Consider the following 26,405-nt stretch of genomic DNA (forward strand, 5'->3'; position numbering starts at 1 on the left):
CGAGATGACTCCAACCCATCACCGGCCGCAGGTGATACTTGTCTTGATCCAACTGACAACAGCGTGCTGCTGACTACGCTTTTCCTGAGCGAAATGCAAATGAGCAATGCCATCAGCGTTCACTTTTCAATACAATAGACGTCGTCAAGCAGGCTCAGCGTTCAAGATACGCATATATTACACTGACTTCAACTATTTATATACAAATTCTTTTGTATGAGTTTGTGTGTGTGTGTAGTTTACTTCCGCTTACACTTTAATCTCACGCCGGTGTGACGTCTCATACCCAAATGTCTGCCCCTGTATGTGCGTATTTCTATATCTGTGTGTGTGAGGCATTCATTTTGGTAATCATCATCACACTCCACTGCTTACTATAGACGGCTGACATCCAAGGAACTCTTAGAAATTATAGTTCAAGTTTACACGAGTACAAACACATATATAGACAGACATACGTTCATAGGCTCACACAAACATACAAACACACACAGAGTCATGGGGCCACTGGCTCCTGGTAAGACCTTTTTCTCTTTCTTTTGCCTTTTCTCCTTGTCCTCACTTGCATAGTGCCCATTTTACGACAGTAAAAGATGTAGAAGCGTCGGGGTGCGGCGAAAAGAATGGTCGCCAGTAATGCTATTCTAATTGGAAATTGTAATGCTAGCATACTTAAATACTTTTGTGACTTTTGCCAGCTTTTATGAGTAGAGAAACATTTTTTGTCCCAAACAAAAAAAAAACAAAATTAAATGCACAGAAAAACACTCTCACATATTTATCTTTATAAAATATGTGTCTATACAAAAACAGGGTTAATATTAACAAATTCGGTATTTGCCTTTACTATTGCAGTTTATTGACAATGCGAGAAAAATAACATCTTCTCTCACGTTTATATGGTATATGTAAATGTCTAGCCCAATATTGATTCTACCTTACTACACTGATTTGACGAACCAATCTTGAGGCCAAAGACATCCAAAAGTAATTTTTTTTCCCTCTCATTATCTATATCCTAAAAGCCTTGATCAGTTATCACATCTTAATTAGCATTACTAAGTGTCGAGCATAAAGTTATTGATAACAAATTTTTATATCGTTGAGATCCTCATGGCCATTTCTATGCAAATAGTGCGTGCTTTTTATATTTTTTTCTTTTGTCTTAGACAAATTCAAGACGCTATGCGATTTTTTGTTTTCCTAAGCTTTTTTTTAAAGAAAAGTCTAATGTTTGCTTGCTCAGAAATAGTTGGGTTTAATGTTTTGTGAAATTATATTTTCATTATTTAATCAAAAAGTATATTTTTACATTTATATTTCAAATCAAATTTTTATAATTTAATTACAATACGTAAGGTTGATTTAGAAGGTATCTAAGCTCGTTCCAAACAAGGTAAGGCCTAAGGTCTTGGCCAAATTCGTCAAAATTAAAAATTAGTTTTTAATAAAAGCCTTCGCCTAACTTAAAATCAATTTGCATTAGTTTCGGTTATTACTTCTATATATCTACACAAAAGTAATTATAATATAAGACAATACACTCGACTGAAACAGTAAGTCATTGAATATACCAGTTTTAATTACCTAAACTTGCAAGCATATGATTTTCACTTGTTTTGAGAAGAATTCTCTTTAAGTTTATATATTCTAGTTTTTTTTCAAAACAATAAAATTCACTGAAAGCTCATGCCTCTACACCTCTCTGGATCGGTAGGTAGAAGTAGTAATGCAAAACGCAAAACTTTTATGACTACCATAAACTCCAAGTAAAAGTGAGGTTTAAGGCAGTACAAAAGTTTTTGTTTTTATAATTAATTTGCATTTTCTGTACCCGTGGGTAAATAAGTGGGTTAAATGCTGGCAAAGATAATTTTAATAACAGATCATATGTTAATGGGTAGTGTTTATTGTTAAACACCACATTGTTTTCATAAATACCAGTTACATGTGGAGTTTAAGGCTCGTAAAAATAGTTTTTATAGTTAAACATATCTTTGCGCACAATGTTCTCAAAGCATGTCATTTCTATAAACACTACATAAAAATGGGGCTTAAGGCTAGTAAAGATATTTATATAAACACAGTATTAGTTGCATACATACTAAATTAGTGTAAAGTTGAAAACTACCGAAGACTTTTTCCATAAGCACATCGTGTGTTTATGTGCAGGGTTTATTGTCAAACATCACGCTGTTTTCATAAACACCAAATAAAAGGGGAGTTTAAGACTGGTAAATATACTTTTTACAGCAAACTTTATTTTTGTGAGTGGTGTTTAATGTTAAACACTGCATTGTATCTATAAACTCCAAATAACAATTGAGTTTAAGACGAGTAAGTATATATGTTGTTTTGAAAAGTATTTTTTTAAGGATAGTGCTTGACGATTAACACAGTTTTATTTCCATAAGCACCACACCGAAGATGAGTTTAATGGAAAGAATCATAATTTGTTGCATAGCAAACCTTAGCTTTATGTTTTCGTTAAAGTTTAATCTTAAACACATTCGAAATTTCGTTAACACCAAATGCAAGTGGAGCTTAAGTCTAGTGGAGCTTGAATCTAGTAAGACATTTCTTTTGTATTTAATATTAAACACCAAATATATACGTTAACTCGTGTTTAAGGAACATCTTAAACACTGCATAAAAAATTTATTGTTTAAAAAATTAAAGCATCTTTGATTATAATATATTCAAATCAATAACCATGTAATTAATTAATACTTTTCTTTTTATATTAGTCTTTTATAACAAATTTTTACATTTTTATTTTATTTTGTTTTCTAGACATGCTATGACCAAATCAGTATACGAAATACTTAATATTATATCAAAGTAAATATTTGTTTCAGAAAGCACAAACGAAATTCGGTATATGAATAAGGGAGATGCATGAAGGAAATATACGTAGTTTTACAGTTTTACCATATAATTAATGTATCTTGATTCAAATATGTATGGTATATTAATATAATAAACAGAAATCAATTACATAACAGTAAAAATATATATAAACACACTTGTCAGGTAGCAAAAGAAATAATAATAACGCACTTCAAAAGCTGCTTGCCTTCCATTTTGTGCCATTATGTCATAAATCACTCCGTTCACCTTGCCTGCAGGCGTTCTAAGTGAACATAATCATGGCGCTTAAGTCAGGCATTAGAGAAATTAATTTCAAATATAAGTTGATTATGCAAACAATCTTATTGTTGCCGTTGTTGTATTTGTTGTTTGTGATGTCTGTGATTACATAAACGATGCTGTTGACACCAACTGGACGAATGGACACTCACACCAACACATAGTAGCAAATAGTAGATATGTAATAAGTTGAAGCCATGGAATAGCCGGCAGATGGAAAGACGACAAATGGAACTGTAAAAAGCCAAAATTACAATCAAAGTAAAGTCAAATACATAGCCAAATACTAATTTTTATGAAGCTGGGAGCTTTATCTACTGAATGAGTTGAGGGAAGGCTGGCATCTTCAACAAAGCGTTGCCGATATTTTAAGGCAAAGCAGTCGAGCATTGCTTAGCGCACCACTGGGCGTATGATAAACGGCTGCGCCGACTGCCCCGACTACCCCGTCTGTCCTATGTGTATCAGTTATACTGTCAGAAACAGCTGGTGTATGCCACCAAATGTTAAGGACTGCGAGTTTTTTTGCTGTACAACTGTCGCCTAAGTCGTGTCACGTCATTTAGAAAGTTGTTCTTCTTCTTGTAATTGAGTTTTAGCAATTGAAAAGGGGCGGTTGACTTTCTCACCCACACATTTACTATCCCAGCAGACGTTATGTCTTCTATTTTATCTGTAAATTGCGGGAGACAAGTAATATCATATATTATAGAAAAAATAGCAATTTATATTAAGAATACTAGAACTTTAGGTGAGAAACACCAGAATGTGACTGCAGGATAAAACCATCAACAAAGCGTTTATTTTTCGGCACACACTTAGATTATTATACTAAAGATTGGTAGGCTACTGTTCAGACTTTTATGAAATGCAATTTAAACACGGCAAGTAACACCGAATAATTTTGTCAAAACCACATCGGTAATAACTGGCTTAATTCTGAATCACCCCACTAATATTAGAAAATCAGTCAGAATACAAATCAGACAGATTAAATTAAATAGAATTGATTGAAAATTACTGTGAATATGTGCCCTTTATTTTTAATATACTTTGGCAAAATACTATGTAAGGCCTTTTACTGGAACATTCGCTCATATCAGTGTTTAACATTTCTAACAGACTTAGGCTGTATATAAATAAGGAAAATGTCGTATTCTGGTCCAATTTTTTTCAATTCAAAAAACCAACGTTGCTATCAATTTTGAACTCTACAGGCAATACAGAGAAGGCGTAAAAACATCACTTTATCGAGCCGAACATTGGTGGCCGAATCTTATCAATAAATAAATAAATGGCACCGCCTTTTGACCAATGAAACCAAATAATTTGACTCCATGAGACTACTTTTCATTGGATTACGACAAATTTATAGTCTACGTTGTTAAACCAACTACAATCATGCAGTTAGGAACCAATCATCGGTGCGTTACAGCTGTAAAAAAATCGTAGTTTTTAAAAAAATTAGTTCTAAATTAAGTCAGAGTGGTCCCCAAAAATCACAGTCGTGGTGGCCATATACCCGAAATTATAGTATTATGTGCAATATATTTGCACTTTTGTTTTATGTGTTGTTCATAAATTAAAAGTATTAATGAAGCTCCAAAATTCCTATTCCCATATTTACGCCTAAACTCTATCCTTTTCAGGTATTGATATCATTGGACTACCAACAAACTGACATTGCGAAATGCTGTTAATAAAATAATAAATAGAAATAACTAACATATAGGAGTAAATATTTAAATCAAAATGGAATATGTTGCCAACAGGGAACAAATGAAAATTAAATCAAGGCTTTCAGTTATTATTATATCAAATGTGCGTGGTGAGATAGCTGCTTTCACTCTTCATAGAAATGTTATATAATATATATAGAAGCAGGACTAAATTGACATGTAGTAAAATTCGTAGAACGGTCTAACAGTTGTACATAGAGGTAAAGAATTTAATGTTTCCCCACCACCTAAATGGGTAGTTGTTATTCTCTTCTAACAAGTTTGTCTTCAACGTCAACTAAAAAAAAAATTTGATTAAAAACGTTGCCTACATTTCAGCGCGGGGATAAAAACTTGTAATTAAACAGCTTTTATGGCAGTTGATCTGTATGATGCGTTTTTAATAAAAGCTGCTTTCAATTTTTTTTGCCAATTTTTCGTAATATTAAGGAGCTACATATAACCTAAAAGGAACATTTTTCTCTGTAAGTATGATGTAATAACTAATATTAAAAACCTGTTGCGAAAATGTGAGAGAGAAATCAGCTCGTTGTGTATAACACTTCCAGTGCTTCTCTAAAGTGCTACAGAATCAGTATACCTATAATGCGATTGCTGATTGAATAGAGATTGGCTATCATTCAGAACAAAGGCTGTAGGATCTTCGGAAGGTCCACCCCAGATGTTTCGATATAGAGTACATATTTGTTAATTTAAGCAGACAGCAAGTTTCCATACAGTACGGTCAGTATGTATGGCAGCTATATGATATAGTGATCTGATCCAAAAAATATATGTATGTACCAAATTTTGTGAATATATTTTATTAAATAAAAAGATAAACATAGCTAAATCGACTCAGCGCGTCACGCTAGTCTTTTATAAATATATATTGTATTTTATAGTGTCTTTGACATTTCCTTCTAAGTATTACAAACTTCGTGGCAAACTTAATATACCCTGTTCAGGCTGTAATGAATACGAAAGAGGTTATGGCCTATAGACATGGCGTGATTGTGGAAGAAAGTTTTAGTCAACTAACATCTCTAACTTTACCAAAAGTCTTCACTAACGATGTGTGGCATGATTTTAAAACCGCGAAAAAATCTAAATAATTAGATTAGCCATCGCTTGGATAAGTGTTCGGAACGTTACCTCATTTAAAGAAACTATTGGTTAAAATAGTAGAATATTTCTGTGTAGAAAAAGCGACCACTATAAAATTCTATGTTGTACCAAATCAACTTAAAAGATATAGGTATTAATCATTATTATTAAAATAAAAGATCAAGACAGAATTTGCAGATGTTCTCAAATTAGCTATGTGTTTCATTCTTTGGTATTAAAAATATACTCAAGTATAATTGGATATCTTTTTATGTTTTTTTTATTTATTAAATTAAATTTCTCAAGTTCTGCATGACATGATGAAAAACGAGCAAATAAAAATACCGTAAGCCCACAACTCTGACAAACTAAATGGTACTAAATTTGAATAACCACTCGGTCAATATAAATTTGCATAATTTGCGACAATGACAATGGATCGGATGCCAACTGAGTTCCTGTGCAACCGGCAGTAATGATAGGTTAGAAAGTTGATGCATACACACACATATTTATATATTACATACAGACATAACCATAAACCCAGGAGCATAATGCAAATGCTACAATGTTAAAACATCAAGATGAGTTGCCAGAAGGTAAGCGATCATTGGGGTAAAAAAATGTTCATAAAATGTACAGTTATACAAATATATATACACATATATAGATATGTATATAGAAATATTTTTTTTAAAATAAATTGCAACAAAAGGCAACGACAATTTAAAGCAGAAAAAAACGAAAATATTTCAATAACAGTAAACTTTCGCTGTTAAGTCGATGGTCCTCAAGGACGGAGGCAAAACCAAACAGGACGACAACGTTGCCAGTGCAACAAAGTGGATGGAATACAAGTACAAACACTAATAACAACAACAACTAATGAAAAAACATAACACGAATAATTTAAGAATTTTTAAAATGGAAATAGCATCCCTTTCAAATTCTTTGCAACAAAAGAATGTTGCCACTTTATTTGCCACAGTCATGAGTTTTGCACTTCTACAATATTATTGGCGTTGTTGTTGTTGCTGGTTTCACTTTCTAGCCACCTTAGTTGTGAAAAATCGAGAAAATTAATTGTATTTCCGTTGTTTGAAAATTTCTTGTTCCTTTTTATTTTAGCTCTTATTTTTCAGCTTTTTATTTCCACTTTCTTTTTTTGCTGTGCTTTCTCTAAATTTCCCGCTGTGCATTATTTTGTTTTCCTACTGCTTTTCACCGGCAATTTTCCCATCAAGCACACGACTGAGCAACTCAATTGTGCCTTAAGCAATTTATTTTGCTCACAAAATCACTAAATGGTGGTTTACAATAAAAAATTAGTGAGAGATAAAGGTGTAAACAAAATACAGTAAAGGAATTATACTGAATATATTACCAGCACCATTTTACTCAACTTGTGATTTCTATATAAAACTTTATATAAGGTAATAGCTGGCAGCAGAGAAGCAAAGTTATTCTCTATTTCGCCGACCTACAGAGTAGCAAGGTGCTGCAGATGACATTGAAGTCTCTTTGACGCTCTCTTTGCCGAGCTCCTATTAATTAGTACCAAATGGAACAAACTTACACATATTCGAGGTAGAGAAAACTATATTAACGAGGCAGCAAAAAGCGAACAAATCTCTAACAAAAATTTCGAGAAAAACCTTAGATTACTTAGAAAGATATGTGAGATAGAGTTCATCAAACATATAGGGATCCGTATTACACACGTTAATACGACGACGCGGATTTCTCACATTTTGCATTGTTTTAAAGTGAGAGCTTCAACAATAACAGATAATAAAGAATAAAGTTCAAGCATTTTAGAAAGTGTTTGTAGAGATATGTTTTGTAATTAAGTTGCCACCTATTGCAAAAAGTTAAACTGAAAGTGTCTCACAATGTATGGCAATCTTAAGGTGAAAGCCTTACAGAAAGTATACGGATAGTAGGTTTCGAATGATGCATATTTTGTAAAAGAGTTGTCACGTATCGTAATATGCAAAACTAAAAATATTTTTCTCAATCAAAATGCTAAAACGTTTTGAAAAGTATTCGGTTAGACTTTATTTCAATTATAGAGTGGCCAACTGTTGCAAAAAGTAAAACTAAATGAATTATTACAGAATCTGTGCTAAGAAAATCTGTAAACAAAACCTTCGGAAAGTTTTCGAGGAGGCTTTCATTTACATTTTTTGGGAAAAGTGGTTTTGAAAATACCTTCATTGTGTGAAAAAATAATTATTTATAAATTTTATTATGAAAAAAAAATTAAAATAAGTTAAAAATCCATTTAAAATTTGTTAGTTCACTTTTCCCTTGTTGGTGTTTTAAATTCTTACTACCTTACTTCAGCAAGGAGTAGATTTTTAGAACTTGTTAAGAACTAATTTTGCAAATCCAAAATATGGCAAAGTTTAGGAATTGACAACAAAAAAAAAAAAAATATTTGTAATTTTTATTGACTTCTTCTATGTTAAGTTTACACAAGTCGGTTTAAGTTTACGGCTGATATTACTGATCTACAGTGGTTTTGTTGCTCTAGGTATAAGTTCGGTTTCGAATATATATGTTCTCACAGTTCATCAAACTATCAGTTGTTTAGTAAGATTTGCTCTCGTTTATTTTTAAGTCTTTATTTTAATTTTACTTTAAAAAATCAGAAACAAGAATCAAATTAACTGAAACCTTTGTAATGTCAGTTTTGATTTGAAAAATACGGATACATCGAAGTAAACAGACAATCCTTTTTTAAGAACTAGCAGTAATCTGCCATCATATGACGATCCCAGTAATATTGCTACCTTTTTTCCATCAATTTTAGATTCTAGTTGAACCGTTCTCTCTGTTCTTTACCATAGTTTCCAAAATTATTCCAAAACATATTCATATTATTACCTAGATAGTTTAACTAGATAGTTGAAATTTGCTCCTAGAAATAGCTACAGTTTGTCAGAATATTTTCACATTTTCTTCATAATTTAGTACTTAGCGGTTGCCTAGGAAATTTCCAAGCTTCAATTTCCAGAACCTAACATCCTTGATATAATCATTCATTATTTGCCGTATTTAAGGACCATCAAATTTTCCTCCTTTCAACATTGCCATACTAAGTTTAGAAATTTTGTTTCAAATGTCAGGTTAGGTTAGGTTGAGAGGTCGATCCTGAGAGAGATCTCACTAAAACAATCTCAATCTCACAAACTTGTTGAGACGGCTAATGCCAGTTTTGGTTATGTCTTCTGGTTTGTCAATCAATGGAGGCCTGTAAGTTTCCATCCTACTCTCCTCCTTTGACAACTAGCGTCCGAGAAGATTTTTAGTCTTACAGCATTAATATATGACAATATTCTTCATTTGAAGTTTGTAGGCGTGAAAAAGGTGCGCAGAACCCTACTCATGACTGAAAAAATTAATTTTATTGCTAACAAGACAGTATTTGATCAAAATATCAGATATAAAAATCTCAAAAACAAGAGCATATTCAATATTTTCACGAATAAGGTATTAATCTGGACACTTGAAAGCATCGAAATTCACTAAGATATCCAGGGTAACAAAAATTGCCCTATTTTATGATAAAAAACAGTATCATCATCATATCCACATCACATTAACTCAATTTCTATCGATTTTGATATAAATACCGACTCACTTAAAGCAATTTTATGCTCTTGAAAACATTTTCATCACACATAATAAAAAACGAATTCCATTAAAGCTGCCTGCTTCCCTCAAGTATTCAATTTGCTGCTGGGTATATGTTAAATTGGCATTTTAAATGATTACTGTTAATGTTCACCATTTATCACTTATCCGCCGTAACAGCAAAGAATCACATACTTAACATGCCATGCGAGCCTGTTAATGGATCTAACGAAGCAAATCATTCGCAAAACCGCAAACATTTGGAAAAATCGTTATATTCCAACAACAATCAACAATGTAGCTGTTACATATAAAGTACATCCTTGTATGTATGTAAGGCACAGAAAGGAAATAAAACACTGCGACACGACTACCATTTTGGGAAACAAAACAATTATATAGAATAATAAAGATGGTACGTGCATACTTGTAAATGTATATGTAGAACATGAAAGCGCTTACAGCAAAATGAATGTATGTCCAATAAAATATGTGGTCACCAACAGCAGCAAATTAACAACAGCTTGGTTGGCAAGCCAAGTGTCAGCGGTTCAAATTGATTGGATAGTTTGTTGTTGCCGTTGTTGTTATTATTTTTTAGGATTGTATTGCACTATTATTAAAAAAAAGTTTCGTTCACCTTAATACTCCTACATAGGTGTGAAAATTGCTCTAAAACTAAATTTTAGCTTTGGTCGTTCCTTGCATATTCGTAAACAAAATATAGTTTCCCGATAGATGGCGCTGAGATAGAAATTTCCTAAAATTTGGGTTTTGAACCAAATTGGTTGCGTTTTGTTTTGCAATATAGAGTATATACATATATAATACTACTAATATATGTTGGATAAGTATCGTAATACTCGTGTTATATCTGCTATATAAGTGAAATTTTTAAGTTAAAAAATATTTAGATTATGATTTGAACTCAAATAATTTAAGCAAGAGACTTAGACAAGGAGAATGTAGTAGATATGATGGCTTGCACATGGTATCTTATCGATAAATAATCTGGTTTACATGAAATAAAAAATGAGAAAATTTAGTTTGAGCGAAATAAAGATATCGATTTCGCATAGACTTATTTTTTTCTATCAGATTTTTAGACACACAATTGGAAAGCCCTTAAACTCATCTATATTCTGTTATTTCATAAAAATTTACATACTTACCGTCAGATTTTTTAAAATTTCAGATCTTTAATGGGCATAAGCTATAATCGATCAACCCAAAATCTATTTAATAAAAAACAACTCTTAGATGTTCATAAAAAAAATTGTGCGATAAGATTTCGTACCTCAATAAGGTATTTCTTGCATAACGGTAATTTTCCATACAAATTCACTATAGCTGTTTTTTAATTTTTATTTCTTTGAAAAGCTTTTTTAGTCTTTAATCAACGTACTCTTTTTTCATTACTTTTTCTTTCGAACCCCTCCAAAAAAATGTATTTTACACCTCTGACTTCAGCACGGCAATGTGTGCTCTTGTTTGTGGAAGCATATTTGTACATGTTTGCACATGTGTTCTCGAACATGAGTTGTGGTTAACTTTTAGATTTATTTTAAGAGCGCAAACACGAGAAAGTATTCCTACTTGAAAAACGCTGCAGTATCAACAGTTTTTTATTAAGTGAGTGTTCGTCAAACAAATCAACTGAATTGGGTCAAAAGTGGTTTAGTTTGTAAAGCTATCTACTTTATATGGAGAGGATCCTGTCAATATGATCAAAAATAGTATTAAGACACACACAACTTAACTCGACCAGCGGTCAAGATCACGGGAGTCTAAATTTGAGCATTGAGAAGTCTAACCAAGAAGAATAAAAATATATCCAGGTTGCGTTCCTCTATATTAATGAATATTAGTGGATTATATTGTTTAATCAATTCTGTTGTTCCAATTGGCTAAAGCGAATTTTTATGCTGGGTAAGTGTGGTGTCCGTGAAGGCAAGCTGAAGTTGAGCCAATTTGCTTTGTGTTAACCCAGAAAATATTGCCATAATGAGAGGACGTAGTGCTCGATAAAAGGGAGCATTAAAACTTATAAAATCTACAACACCTAAAATCTAACGCCATTCCGGGCCATGATCGAGCTGCATTTTTCAGATAAAATCTGATCCCAGCAACGACAACGCGTTCCAAGCGTTCGTATATAAAATCTTTGAGATATCCGTGAGTGAAAACAGTTAAGAATTCCACGCTTTTATTTCATTTGTGGTGTGGTGTTCTATCATACTTATTGCAAAAATATTTGCAAGGTCCAACCTTCTTCCAGCTCTGTCTCATCAAGCCGTCATGGAAATTTTGACATTGACTTGATTGAAGTTGTTCCAGGTAGACTTGATTCAAACCCGCATATGGTTCATTGATGACTGTGCGATAATCGATAAGAGTGACTCACTTTAGTCCTCTCTCTTTCACCCATGATTTGAAACAATGGTTGGTTCCCGCATATCCATGTTTAATCGTTGTAGGTACGCATAAATCAAAACTGTAATTGCTTGGCACCCGCCACAGAGATTATGTGCAATTATTCATTTTTTTAACATCAAATTTATCTCACTAATATTATAATATAATTGATGCAAACAGTTTTATTTCTATGAATTTCAAAATTCAGTTTTTTTAAACCTCTCTCAATGATGAATGTCGAAATTCATAAATTTTAATGCACTTATATAATTAGTTTTAGTCATTTTTATTTTGCATATGCTTCAACAGCAACGCTTGCCAATTTGCGAAATATAAATCAGCAGAGAAAAAGTCAGGGAAAGTTGCCAAATTTGGAAAATCAACAAATTGTCACTAGAATTAGAGAAATTGAGGACAATGTCTATTCATGTTTATTAGCAACGAAAAGCGCACAAAAGCAACTTTGTTCGCATTTGTCTAATTGGAATCGTAAGTTTCTTATGAAGTTCACGAGGCTTTTGTTTTCAAAAACATTTTCCAGAAACATTGAATGATGCTTGTCGGTGTTAGTTGACTGATTTCTTAATATTTTGTAGCTCTTTAATATGTAAATCAGACTTTAGATTCTAGATAAACGAGGACAGTTAAATAAAGCAGAAATTTGAGAGTAATAACTTAAAATGGAATCAAGCAGAAATGGTTAGCGTGTGTCAGCCATTTAAAATTTATTGAACCTATTCAAAGTTTACTTGGATAAGATAACAAAAATCTAAAAATGTTAATCGTTTATCATAGACTGAAATTACGTAAGGTAGGTGAACGCTTAGAAATGTCAAATATGCAACGACTAGGCTCCTGATTACCTTAGTTCTGCCATTAGAACTTAAGTCTAACCCCATCGTACATAGCCGAAACATGAGTACATATTGTATTGCAATGAAGCAAAGTCTTATAAAATGCCAAAGAGTGGACTTCTTCGTGTTAGAATTTATCAAAGTGAAGCCAATAGGAAATCAACGTAACCCCTAACAATTTTTTTTATCCTATCCGAAGCAGGTTTACTTTAGTTACTTTAAAGGAAAAACGATTAGCAGCGATTGCATTATTGTGATTCGAGTAGATAATTACAACCTAATAAATTGGATTTCGTAAAAAGGGTCCCCACTATATCTGCCAGACGAGTTGTCAAGAGAAGGCCCTTCGTATATCTTGAAGAGATCTTTATAACACCTCAATTGTTCCTCAGATTAAAAATGTTATTGTAAAGAGGCAAACAGGGCATTTAATATGCACAATTTTATTTGCCTAAGTTTCAAGTATTACCGACTTTGCCAAGAAAAAACATTGTGCCTTGGGGTGATAAATATCCAAGGACATTCTTAATACTGCACAGAAAAACAGTTGATACTTACAGAGATCGTACACCAAAGTGGACAGAACTTGGAGCTCCGCATGGTAGGGGATCTTGAGGTCTAAAATCTCTGTGGTAATCCAATGTCGCACAGAAAATGTTTTCGTAGAAAGTTGAGTACATTTCAGATATGTTGTTTAGAGAGCATTTTTTTTATCCAATTAAGCCAGCCTAGAAAATGAGTTATTTTGATACCCTGATCAGCATATATTATATTTAGTTTACCACCAAGTTTGTAACACCCAGAAAGAAATATCGGATACCCTATAATATATATCAGCATGAAAAGCTGAGCAGATTTAGTCCTGTCTGTCTGTCTGTCTAAATATTCGCGACTAGTCCTTCAATTTTTGAGATATCGTTCAAACTAAGAAGCTGATCATTTGTAGGAACCACCGTTACCGGAATCAAGTGGTTATATAGACAGCTTTTTCATTTGTCGAGATAACTTCACGAAATTTGACACAGTTTATTATATTAGGCATCGCTACAATCTTTGAAGAAATTATTTAGATCGGACTACTATAGCATGTAGCTGCCATACAAACTGACTATGCCAACTAAAGCCCTCTTATAGAAAACTTTTTTATTTGACAAGTTATTGTCACGAAAATTGGCATAGATTACTATATCAGGCATCGCTACAATCTCCGAATGAATTATATGTTTTTAATCATTTTTATGCCACAAAAATTGCACCCGTAAGGGTATTATAGCTTCAGTGCAGCCGAAGTTTTGTTTTATCCAATCTTTTTTTTAACTTTCAAAATTATAAAATTTTCCTTCATTACGGTCACTTTATAAGCAAAATATTATTAAACTCCTCATTCAATTCATTTGTGTAAACTAGCAATAATTTCTATTGTGTGCTCCAAAGATGGCCATAAACCAAACCGAGTGCTAGTGAAAATTTGTTTGAAAATTTCCAATTATTGCCCAACGCCTGGTTTTCTCTTCTCCATCATCTCTATCTTACCAATCATCAACGTTTGCCATGCCGTTTTGCTGTTAATTATATCAATTATTTGCCTGGTTTTTTAACTATCGTGAATTTGCTCCGAAACTCACTGAATCGTTGCTTTAGTATGGAAAAAAGAAAGAAATTGTACACATTCACTACTCGCTAGCTCTCGCGAGCTATAACTGTCTTTTATTATGGGATGCCATTTCTTCATTTCGATGTGAAATCTTTTTTTCCTTACTTTTTTGTTTCACTTTCGGTTCAATTTTCATTTTCTGACCTTTAGTTTGCTTTGACTCTCCACTCATTTTGTTTCTCGCTTCGTTAAGAAGCCAAAAAGGGCTTTCAATACAAAAATTTACATAAAAAGCTTCGATTAAATTCTCAAAAACTCATTTTAGGGTTTTAGTTATATTTTCAGGGAAAATCTATATAATATAATTATATAATTTCAAATGCATTTTTTGGACTGTCCCAAAATAAATTTGATAGCAGCGTTCTTGTAGCGCAAATACAGGTTATATCCTTATTAAATAAAGTATACTAAATATTTACAAAATATCAAAATTTTATTGGACACCCAGTAATGCTATGTCAAATACATTTAGAGCACTGAATACTTTTGATTAAGTGAATCCAGACAACACACGATTTTGGTTAATTAGTCTTTTGGAACCTTCTTGCTCTCGAGAATGTAGGAGAGTCTGCAAGGCTTTCATAAATTAGTCTCTCATGGTGAGTATAAATTAAAGCTTTATCTGCGCCGAAAGCAGGATTAACCTGTAAATTGTAATATACGAGTGTTCTTACAATATAATTCTAACCTAATACTCCAAGACCGTCCAAGAAGCGGCTCATTTGTCGAAACCACCGATATCGAGTCCCTATGGCACATAGCTGCCATACAAACTGAACGATCGGAATAAAGTGTTTGTATGAAAATTTTATTCATTTGACGAGATATCTGCCAGGCATAGATTGTTTTCTTAGGCAATATTGCAATCTGCGAAGAAATTATTCAGATCGGACTATGGCACATAGCTACCATATAAACTGAACGATCAAAATTGAGTTTTTGTATGAAAAACTTTTCTATTTGAATTCAAATTCTCTATTTATAAAGGGCTTTCTAACTTCGGTGCGATCGAAATTAACGTTTATTCTTATTTGCTTTTTTGTTTTGTTTTGAATGCATCAGGAAGAATCGTATCCGCCTAGTTTTAATAGAAAAAGAACAATATCAGTCGGTGATTCTATTCTTGTTTTCGCGTTAGGCAAAAATCTTCTATTGTCAGATTAAAAGAGTGCGAAGTAGCTGAGTAGTAACTTCAAAAGACCACATGGATTATATCTTAAATGAAATACTGGGCATGACGGCGCGATTGCTTGCTACGGACAACAAGCGCGGCCAAGAGAACACATTAAAGCAGTGTCTCCGCGTCTTTTAAATGCTGTAATATACTCGCAATTAGTGAATAACCATCAAGCCCACTTACGTTGACCTCAAACACCCGCATACATATATACACATGTAAGCCCACTTATATATACGAATATAGTATACTCATATACATATACCTACATATATGTATGTATGTCCATTATGTAAGTAAGATTTCAATGCTTTTCTTTTCGTGATATTTTCCACTTCATTGAGTGGAAAATTAAATTCATTATACGAAAGGCTGTACGCTGCTTGTGGAATCACTGACGTCATTAAAAACACAAATACACACACATGTGGCTAAAAGCACAGTTGACGACATGGAAGCTGATGGAAGAAAATTAAGCATCGACAAGCAGATACACCAGAGCAAAATGAAGCTACGCCCTAACCACTGTACTGACTTGTGCAACCAAAAATTAACAGAACAACGGAACAGCAATAAAAAGTAAGAAACAACACATGCACACATATGTTACACGTGCAATAGCGTCTATATTCTCATGAGTACATCTTAAGCCCTGTAAGTGACTACTGACTGGACACAAGTAAGCTTTTATGCCGAGAATTTGCATGGGACGCCCACAATTGGTTCATTCCAGCTCAGCTCAACTCAGCTCGGTTTGGGTCGGGTTGGTGGTGTATACAACGAACTGCGCCTCATTGAAGTGGAAGAATGCAAACTTGATGCTTCATACAACAAAGCAAAGACGGTGGCGGGTTGCAGGCAACTAAGGGACCACAAGCAACTATTTGTACAGGTCAAAAGTGTGGCAACTGCAAGAGTTCGCTGTAATCATTATACTCGCTTTTTGCATAACCAAAAAGTCGCGAACCCAGAAAGACGTCTTTTAATAAGAGTATATAAGTTTCAACTCTTCGTTTCATGCATAGACGAAACATTAACCCATTGCAATAGCAATGAACTAATAAACTGCCGAAGTGTGAACTTCATCGTGGTAGAATTTATCAAGAAAAATCCAGTATTCAATCAACGTAGTAAACCTTTTTATACTGCCCGAAGCAGGCTTACTTCCGTTACTTTAAAGGAAAAACGATATGCAGCGATTGCATTATTGTGATTCGACTTTTTTGAGTAAGTTAAGATAAATTGTGTGAGAAGATTTTTTGTCTATTTTGTGGGAATCTTTATATCGCCTCAATTCTTCCTGTGGTTGTAAATATTATAGTAAAGGGGCAAGGCTTTTAATAGACCTAAACGGTTGCGGAGCTAAGATATAACATGTCTCTATCATCCACATACCAAAGGATCTATATATCCAAAGATAGAAATATTATAAATAAAATAATATAAATATATTACATACTAATTATTAGGAGAATGTTCTAACTGTAAATATATGGGAAAATTAAAATTATTTAGGGGTGGTTTAAATTGAAAATAAAGAGCTTGTTTACGTTGGATAATTTGCAAAAAAAAATTAACTTGTTTAACAACGGACACCCTAATGTACGTATAAGCATAGGTATAAAACAAAACGTTTCATCACTCACCACTCAATCCAAAATTTGCAACATTTCATTAGGCGCAAATCTCTCGCCAAGCAAGCAACACCTCATCAATAAAACACACGCTAGGAGTATCAATGCAAATTTTCAAGTATGTATACAACATTTGCATAATGCACTACACAGCGTCATACACGGCGTATACGTGACATGCGTTGTAATGGACAGCGCTGAGGTTACGCATACGCCATGACAACCAAACTAAAACGTGTTTGTATGTGTGTAGATATATGCAATCAGTCAGTGCGTGAAGTGATCTGGATAGCATTAAATTTATGAATATATGACTTTACATGTATAGCACAGTGAGCGTGTCTACAAAACATATTTGAAACATGTTGGACCGCTTAAACGCGTTTACTTGCTCCTCCGACAATGCCCGCAATCTTGTTGGCACAGCTTTACAATGCAAATTAAAATTCATGCATTATGCAATTGTCTCCATTAACTGAACGTCTGGGACTCCACACGTAGTCATACAACGTTTTTACATATGTCATTTTGTAGTAACATCAATGAAAAGCACATACATACTACTGGCAGTTATCAGCGCCCACCCGTCTCGTTTATTAAAGTAAAATCTTTAACTGCACAATCAGGCGCTGCGGGTCACCTGCAGGGGCCAGACACTTGCCTGCAAACAAAAAGCTTCAGCAATTCACTGGCAAAATGTCAACAGTCTGTCAACAAAAGCAACTGTCGACGCGCCACCAACCGTATCACCCACTCGGCTTCCTGTTGGCCTTACGCGGGTTGCCATTTTCCAACAAGTTGACTCGTTGAGCTCTCACGCGCTCCTTGTTTGCCTCTTTTTCCTTCGTTTCTTGCTTTTTTGTGCTTTTCTTTGTTTGACTGATGCGCATGTGTGTGTGTGTGTGTGTATGTGTTTGTATGCACAGCACCGATCTGTCTTAATTTATCCACATAAATGGCTGCACATTAGTAGTAGACCCTGAAGTACGGCTCACAAATTGATTTGAAGTGTTCCATTGAAGCGGATTTGGCCGTAGCAGCAAGGCACGTGGGCAGCTTATAAATATCAGAGTGCTTGTATATGTACGTATGAATGAGAATTTCAAGTGAAAGCATGTTTTCAAAATGATGAATTTAAAACCATTCAAGTACCTTTCAAAGCATTTTATATCAAGTCTGTTGCTGCGTAAAGTTATCGCCATTGAAGTGTTCAACGAAAATCGGCAATCGATTTCCATAACGTACAGCTATCCCACTCGGCAGCAGAAAAATAAGGTTTTTATGTTTTGTCTCGCATATTTGTTGCTTGGCAAGAACTTGTGGGGAAAAAAGTTTTCGTAAGTTTAATATTTAAACATCATGCTTAAGTGCTCGTTAAATGAAAAAGAAAAGAAATTGGAAGATTTTTTGTGCTTTTCTTAGAATTTTCTGTAAGCTATCATTTGTTGACTGATCAATAAAGAAATTTAAAATATTCTTATTTATTATATGATATATTTTCAAGTTTACTTTTTCATGTGCTGATATGCTTTATATACTGCTTTGCACTAATACTATAGGGTCTATAACTAGAGGTTTGCCTAACTACTTGATGAAGACTTTTGCCAAACGCAAGAAGAGCTCACAGATTATTTAGGAGTAAGTAAAGCAGCCACTACAAAACATTCAAAAGCATACGCATACTTTCATCAGAAGCAAGACAAGATAAGAGACAAGAGACACGATTTTACAGTGCTGCTTGAACACTAGAAAAATAAGTCGTTTTTGCATTAGACAGTGGCTGGTGATAAAAAATAGAACCATTACCACAACCCTAAATGTAACGAGTAATAAAGGGCTAAGTTCGGGTGTAACGAACATTTCATACTCCTGCAACTTGCAAGGAACAAAGACATAGAAACATCGTCAGGTTTTGGCCTTTATATCAAATTAAGGAAAGTGTCGCCGTGATTTGATACATTTAAGGAAAGAGGTTACACTTTTAATAGAAAAAGATTCTTTCTGAATTTCATCAAGATTTCTTACATATTAACCGCTAGATATGGTATAAAGTGAACCGAATCGAAAATACTTATGTTAGGTATATAGGTATTCTCTAAAGTCCTTCTCTACCATCCTGGTTGTGAAATTCAATGCTTGTGGCTCATTTATTTAGTGAATTAGCGCACTTTTAGTAGTTTTCAGCATAACCATTATGATGAGAGTGCGCGTTGTTAATTTCCGATTTTTACTATTTTGGGTAAGGAAGAGGTGATAAAATGACTTCTTCTCAGTAAGTTTGGTTGATATACCTATCTTAAGTGGTTTAGAAGATATGTACATTAAATCATATAGGAGGCGGAGCCATGTCCACGGATGTCCCTGGTTATAACGATCTGCTTACCAAATTACAGTTTTGTTGTATCTTAATTTGCAGCTTAGTTATGGCACTTGAAATGTTTTTTCTTTTAATGGCGTTTTCCACCGGTTTGCAATATCAACCTCCCTTGGATGCCAAGGAATATGTGTACAAAGTTTCATCAAGATGTAGAGAAAAAATTGCAACAGCCACAAAAGCATGTCAACCAGTTTTACACAATTTAAATTCATGAACTCAATACTATTTTGAGCCAATAAAACTAAGGTGAGGACCAAATGTGTCCACAAGCAATATAACAACAATGTTGATAAGGCTACACTGTAGGAAAATGAGAACTGGTGGTGGTTGAAACAAATTACTATTTCATCGCCAGCACAGATTCGCCAAATTTATAGCAGTCTGGTGTGATCGAAAAATTTTGCCTAAAGACTGAGAAGAAATAGAAACAATATGACTAAGATATACTAAGTGCTAAATGTACAAGTTGCATTGGGAGTCATGAATGTAAAATGTAAAGAATAGACTAACCCAACAATGTTTAATTTCTTAAGAATATGCGGCACTTAAAGCTACCAGTACAAAATTTGATTCCAAAAAGTAGTTTAAAAATCGTAAAAATAAATGTCCAACATTTTACGGCAATTTACAAAGCACTTCGCACTCATCAACGACGAGGCCAATTACACATTCTTCAATAAAAAAACGACTATTTTTTGTTGCTCTGGATATCTTAGCAAATGTTGATGGTTGATTACGAATTCATTCATGAAAATATTGAAAGTGCTCTTGTTTTTTATGATATTTACATTTCTTATATTTTGACCAATTAAATGTTTATTAGTATTAAAATGTATTTTTCCAAACGTCAATAAGGTGCTGAACCCCTTTTTTGTGTCTACAAGCTTCACGTGATCCCCACACTCAGGCGCCTTACCCGAAAATATGCGAAAAATTATGCGAAAGGTTTTAAGGTTTAATAAAAAATATCTCGACATGGAGATATCTAGACTTACAGTCTTTTAAATGTACAGTTTTACTGTTCGCATGAACTCAAAAACAATGAAGCAGCCAAATCCCTAAAAATTGGTACAAACTATCAGTGAAGGCAGTAGGAAACATCTACGCCAAATTTATTTTCTCAAAATGGATTCAGGAATTTAATACGTGATCAATTTAGGAATGATTAGCAATTTCTCAAAGCATTGGACTTGGAAGTATATATATTGTTATAACAACACTAGTAGAAAATTTCCGAAACTTGGTATGGAAAAGTTGAAAGGTGGACTATTTGTTGGTCCACAAATAGCCCGACTGATGATGAAGACAGATTTTATCAATGACGTAACATTGATCCGGAAAGTGAAGCTTGGAAAAATTTAATGTTAATAGTCTAAATTTTCCTAGGTAACCATAAACCACCAAATTATGAAGAAATTGTGTAAAATATGCTAACAAACTTTAAGACACTAATTAAAAAATTAATTTAGGCAATTTTGGTTAGAAACAGAGAGAGCGGTTTCACAAGAATCTAAAAGGTTTAGAAGAAAGCTATCCAGATTGATGGGTCATTGTGGCAGATTAGTGTGAACCCTTAAAAAGGGAATTTCAACTGGAAAATTATACAGGAAAATTTCATAGAAGGCGTTTAATTGAGATATAATAAATGTTTGTCTTTTTTGTCTCTCTGTTTACTTCGTTATAACCTTATTTTTCAAAACAAAGCTGATATTATAAACAGATCTGCTATTTTGTTTCATGTTTACTGATTTTTTTTAATGTAAAATGAAAGATTTAAAAATATACTAGAGCAAGTCTTACATAAGCATTGACAGTATCATGAATTGTGAGCGCAAATATATCCAAAACCGATTTTATATCTAGGACCGCAAAAGCACTGTACACCTGTGTTATCTAAAGCTCTCTGATCCTCTACTCCTTTGGGTTAATTTTTTGGGACTGAATCACATCAAATATTCCTGCCAATTGACTACCTGGGTTATGAAAATTGATTGCATTTGACTACTTTTTGAGAGACTTTTTTAAGACAACGGACTAAAGTGATAAAGAGCTAAGAGCTCTACCAACAATTGAAACGTTATTTCTGAGATAGAAATTATGACAGATATTCTGAAAAAAGTTGTGCGAAACAAGTCCACCGTGATCGCAATATAGCGCAGTCATGGTAGACATTTGCATCCTAATAACACCAAGATATTAGTAACTTCAACCCACTTTCCGTATTTTTTTGGAAATAACAGTAATCCACCGCGCAAAAAACACCCTTTACTAGCTATGTACTAGCTCAGTACAATAGAAAATTTTTAGCTGGGGCTTCTCACTTAATTTTAACATTAATAATATTAATTGAAGTAAACAAAAAAATCCTCAACGCTTACAATGATATGAGGCTTTGCGATATGCGAACGCGTCAACTATAATATTGAATAATTTTATAAATTTTTCCTATTCGAATTTTTATAGAATGTTTCAAAAATTTATTTAAACGCTTTTCACACGTTTTATCGCTGATTGCTTAATAAATCACCGGCGTCGCTTTTCAGACATGGACACGCCCAGCACAATGGCTGCTTATAAATTCAACGCTTACCGGCGTTATAAATATATTAACACACAGCCCTAAACGAAGCTCCACAAAGCGCCGTTAAGCTGCCGATACATTTTTTAGTAGCCCGCTGAGGGCGAGAGAGGAACGCAATGTTAAAAGACGGACGGCAATAATACTAAATATCGCATTGAAATTGCCGTAAGGGGAAGAAAATCATGTAAGTGTAAGTGTAATTTAATGTTAAGGGCAACAATTTAGATTTATTATGAAGTTAAGGATTTTCTATTATGTTTTAAAAATTATTTTGGGTAAGTGACCGCCGTAGCTGGCTTGAATAAACAACAGCCCCGAGAGGTCCAATTTTCGACCACTTTTTGCATCAATTGGAGCTGTACTCTTCCATGGCTTCAATCGTCTTGGGCTTATCTTCGAAAACAAGCGATTTCACATAACACCACAAAAACAAGAAAGTGATATTAAATCACACGATCTTGACATAGGCCACGTCGCGAGATAATGTGCTCATCAAAAGTTTCCTTCAATAAATTTATTGTTTCGTCTGCTGTATGGCATGTAGCGCTGCCTTGTTGGAACCAAAGGTCGTTACACATCAACATTCTTCAATTCTCCACTCCAATTCATCACTGAACAAAATTTTCTTGTGAAAATTGGAATCGGTGGCCATCTCGTTTTGGGCTCATTTACAGAACGGGCGATGGTGCATGGACTCATTCGGGTCGATCCTTTTCGGTACTCTACTTCTCAGCAGTAATAGCGTCTTCGGTACGCATTGTACGCCATCACTACAGTAAACGTGGTACAAAACCGATCCATGGTTGCTCGAATTACCGACTCTGCTGGACGACCGAATTTTGAACGCAGCACGCGATACGTCGCCTGACCTATGATTTGGTAAAAAATTTGCAACGATAGTCCGAAGTAGGTCTGTTTATTCGAAATGGCAAGCCAATGCTTTCTTGAAAACCACTCGTCTAAAAGAACCTCTACAGAACTCGCTTCCCGAAACCGGGAGATTGCAGTTAAGCAGTTAATCTAAAAAAGTCCAAAGCGAATGTCCAAGCTAAACTTACTGATTTTTATTGCATTTTGTTACAAAATTCTTTCTACTCTGCTTTATGTTTGCATATCGTAGATTGCAACCCATATCGAGAATAAATCGAATATGGCGGTCCTATATATTCGGATATATACACCGCACATTTTTTAACATCTTTTGGTCTTATGGTCCATACGTACGTTGTGAGTCCCCGAGTTGCCTAGTCTATCCATCACCCTCTGAAGTCCCATAAAATTCTACATTCTTGTCCCTCTCTTTCTACCATCAAAAAAGCGAACTTCCGTTTCTTGCAGTTCCTTAATCAAAGCAATCCATACCTATTTTACATGAATGACATCGCAGCAGCCTTCCGAAAGCCATCTGATAGCTGCATTATTGAAGGTGCCATGTGAAATTAGGCTCCCCGTCGGAAGGGAAGAAAATCATATAAGTATACATTATACAAGTATTTATATGTATTGTGTGTGTGTGTGTTTGTGTGTGTGTGCATGTGGGTTTATCCATAAATAGCCCTTTAGCGCCAATGCTGATACTTTGAATTACGCGCAGTAAAATAAAAAAGCAGTGAAACTTCAAATTGACCACTCATCGTTGCTCAAATAGGAAGCAAACGGGAAGATAAAAAATAAAAGCAAGAACACAACAAAGAAAAACCAATATTTGCGGGACGAACGAATGCACGAGTGCACAAATGGTGCGGGTTTTGCATAAGAAGATACATAGCGTTTCGCTGGAAGGATGGATATTTTTTACAAGAGATTTTAAGAACTCATACCTGCAGTTACAGCCACTCAATTTCCTTTGAAGACTGGAATCAGTCGTATAAAAATTAATTTACGTAAAATTTATTAATATAATAAATTTATAAAACAGTTCATTTGGGATGCAGTGTTGAAAAAATTCGTTCCTTGCAACCCTTGCAAAGTTTACACCAGAAAAAATTGTATATAAAAGTAGCCGCCAACATCCTAGAAACAAGTAAGGAATACATATGTCATATTATACTCAATAAAATGTTTTAAGTCAAAAGGTTTTGTTTGTCATTTACAACAAATGCGTTAAATATCTGCTTGTGCGGTTGACCACATGATATTTATGCTTTCATGTGTTGTGCACGTGCCATTTTACTTTAATAAACAACTGTTAGCGCCTAATTATAGGCAACAGCGGTGAGCAGGAAAAATAGTAAGCGGCAAGTTGTGGTTGAAGAGAGTGCAAAGCAAGGGCAAACGCTGACACCATCCAGCTACCTGTGGGTTTATGCCCATCACCTGCATACACACATGTATCCACACATACACGCACACATTTGTATATATGTGAGCTACACAATATGGTATGGATACTACCATAAAAAATGCGGCCAAGTGGCTCGTTTGGCTTAAGCACTCTAACGTAAAGTCAATACATGCACTCAAATCACCCCACGACACAAACGCGTATATTTATAGACAGAAAGTTCAATTATTTGTAAGGGACGCTCGGCTGCTCTTTATGTGTGCTTAGCCGGCCGAATGGCTGCCTGCAGCCAAGTGCGCATCGCACACACCCAGACCACGCGCAAACAGCATCATCGCCGTCATCAGGAGCACAGTAGGGCAGCTCTAACACTGAGCGTGAGTAGGTCAGCGTTTGTCCTTTGCAGCGCAGTGCCCATAGTATTTATTGTCACACATCGGACATTTTCACATTTCACTGATTTTCTTTACTTTTTCGCACCTTGCACTGAAACGACAGTTGGGTCAACGATTTAATATTCAATAACAATAATGCTTAGCATCACACACACACACTCTTATTGTTTATTTTCATCACAGTAGCTTTATGTATTTTTTTTTAGGTTTTAACAACAAAAGCTAAAATATTTATTTTCATCACGAAGGCTATATAATAATAAAAAAAAATCCAAAATTATCCAAAAAAATCGAAAATTATTATTTTTTGTTCACCATCACTCATTTATATCCCGAAAATAATGAATTTTTAACATCCGTTTTCCACATTCAAACTGTTTGGCTAAATGATATATATATTTTTTTTTATATATGAAATATATATTTACGTTTTAATTTTTCCAGCATTAAATCGCTAATATCCGCTACCGGTAAACGTACACGTTGTTGCTTACAACGAAACTGACTGCATTGCGAATGTGTCAATTCGATTTTTTTCGAACCGTAAATCCGACGAGGATATTCGCGAGCTACAACAACAACGTTTGTAACGTTCGTTCAAACGGCCTTGTTCGTGCACCACTCGGTACTGTTATATGTTCGCTGCAGGTAAATTGTTAAAATTCAAAACACAACAAGTCTGCTTGCAACATGTTGCATGCAACAATATGCATTTGATTTTTTCGTTAATTTTTTGCTTACAAAGCCAGCACGCAACGTGGCTTTCTATGGTTAAAACTACATCACATACACATACCACTCATCACATAATGCTATATATGTATTGCATATTCCATATATGGTATTGGGTTTTCCAATAGGGAAGATATGATTTCTAAGTGTCGTTTCGACCATTTTTATACTCTCGCTACCTGTTGCTACAGAGTATAATAGTTTTGTTCATCTATCGGTTGCTTGCATCACCTAAAACTAATCGAGTTAGATATAGCGTTATATATATTTAAATGATCAGTGACAACCCACCCACTCCCCATATAACAATATTGTTAAAAACTACTAAATGCGCGATAAATCAAGCCCTAAACTCGCTGGAGACATTAAATTTTATCTCTGGGATGGTATGAGATGACTTTATAGGAACTGCGTTCAAAATTAGACAGTAAGCGTGGCACCGCCCACTTTTAGGTGAAAAACCATATCTTGGGATCTGCTTAACCGATTTCAACTACAACATTATTCTCAGATTTCTATGCTATAGTGTGTATTGTGTGAGTAGCAATGATTATATCGGCGTAAAACTGTGTATCCGTGAATAATGTGTTTAAAGTATGCCACCTTGTGACAAAAAATTTTCTAAATCGAACCAAATGTACTGAAAATGTGGACCCCAGTGCCTATAGTTGACCGTCAATGGAGAGCG

At 34.3% G+C, this 26,405-nt stretch overlaps 1 long non-coding RNA gene across 1 annotated transcript; it reads right to left on the reverse strand.

Annotated features, from left to right (window-relative positions):
* Window positions 1-1,257: 1,257 nt before the first annotated feature.
* On the reverse strand, window positions 1,258-25,598 carry LOC138857195 (uncharacterized). The gene is made up of 2 exons (XR_011396221.1): window positions 25,414-25,598; window positions 1,258-3,384 (listed from the first exon to the last, which is right to left on the reverse strand). It is a non-coding gene; the product is annotated as an uncharacterized lncRNA (long non-coding RNA).
* Window positions 25,599-26,405: the final 807 nt, after the last annotated feature.

The sequence above is a fragment of the Bactrocera oleae genome, chromosome 4 (assembly GCF_042242935.1).
Source record: "Bactrocera oleae isolate idBacOlea1 chromosome 4, idBacOlea1, whole genome shotgun sequence".
Classification (NCBI taxonomy): Eukaryota; Metazoa; Arthropoda; class Insecta; order Diptera; family Tephritidae; genus Bactrocera; species Bactrocera oleae.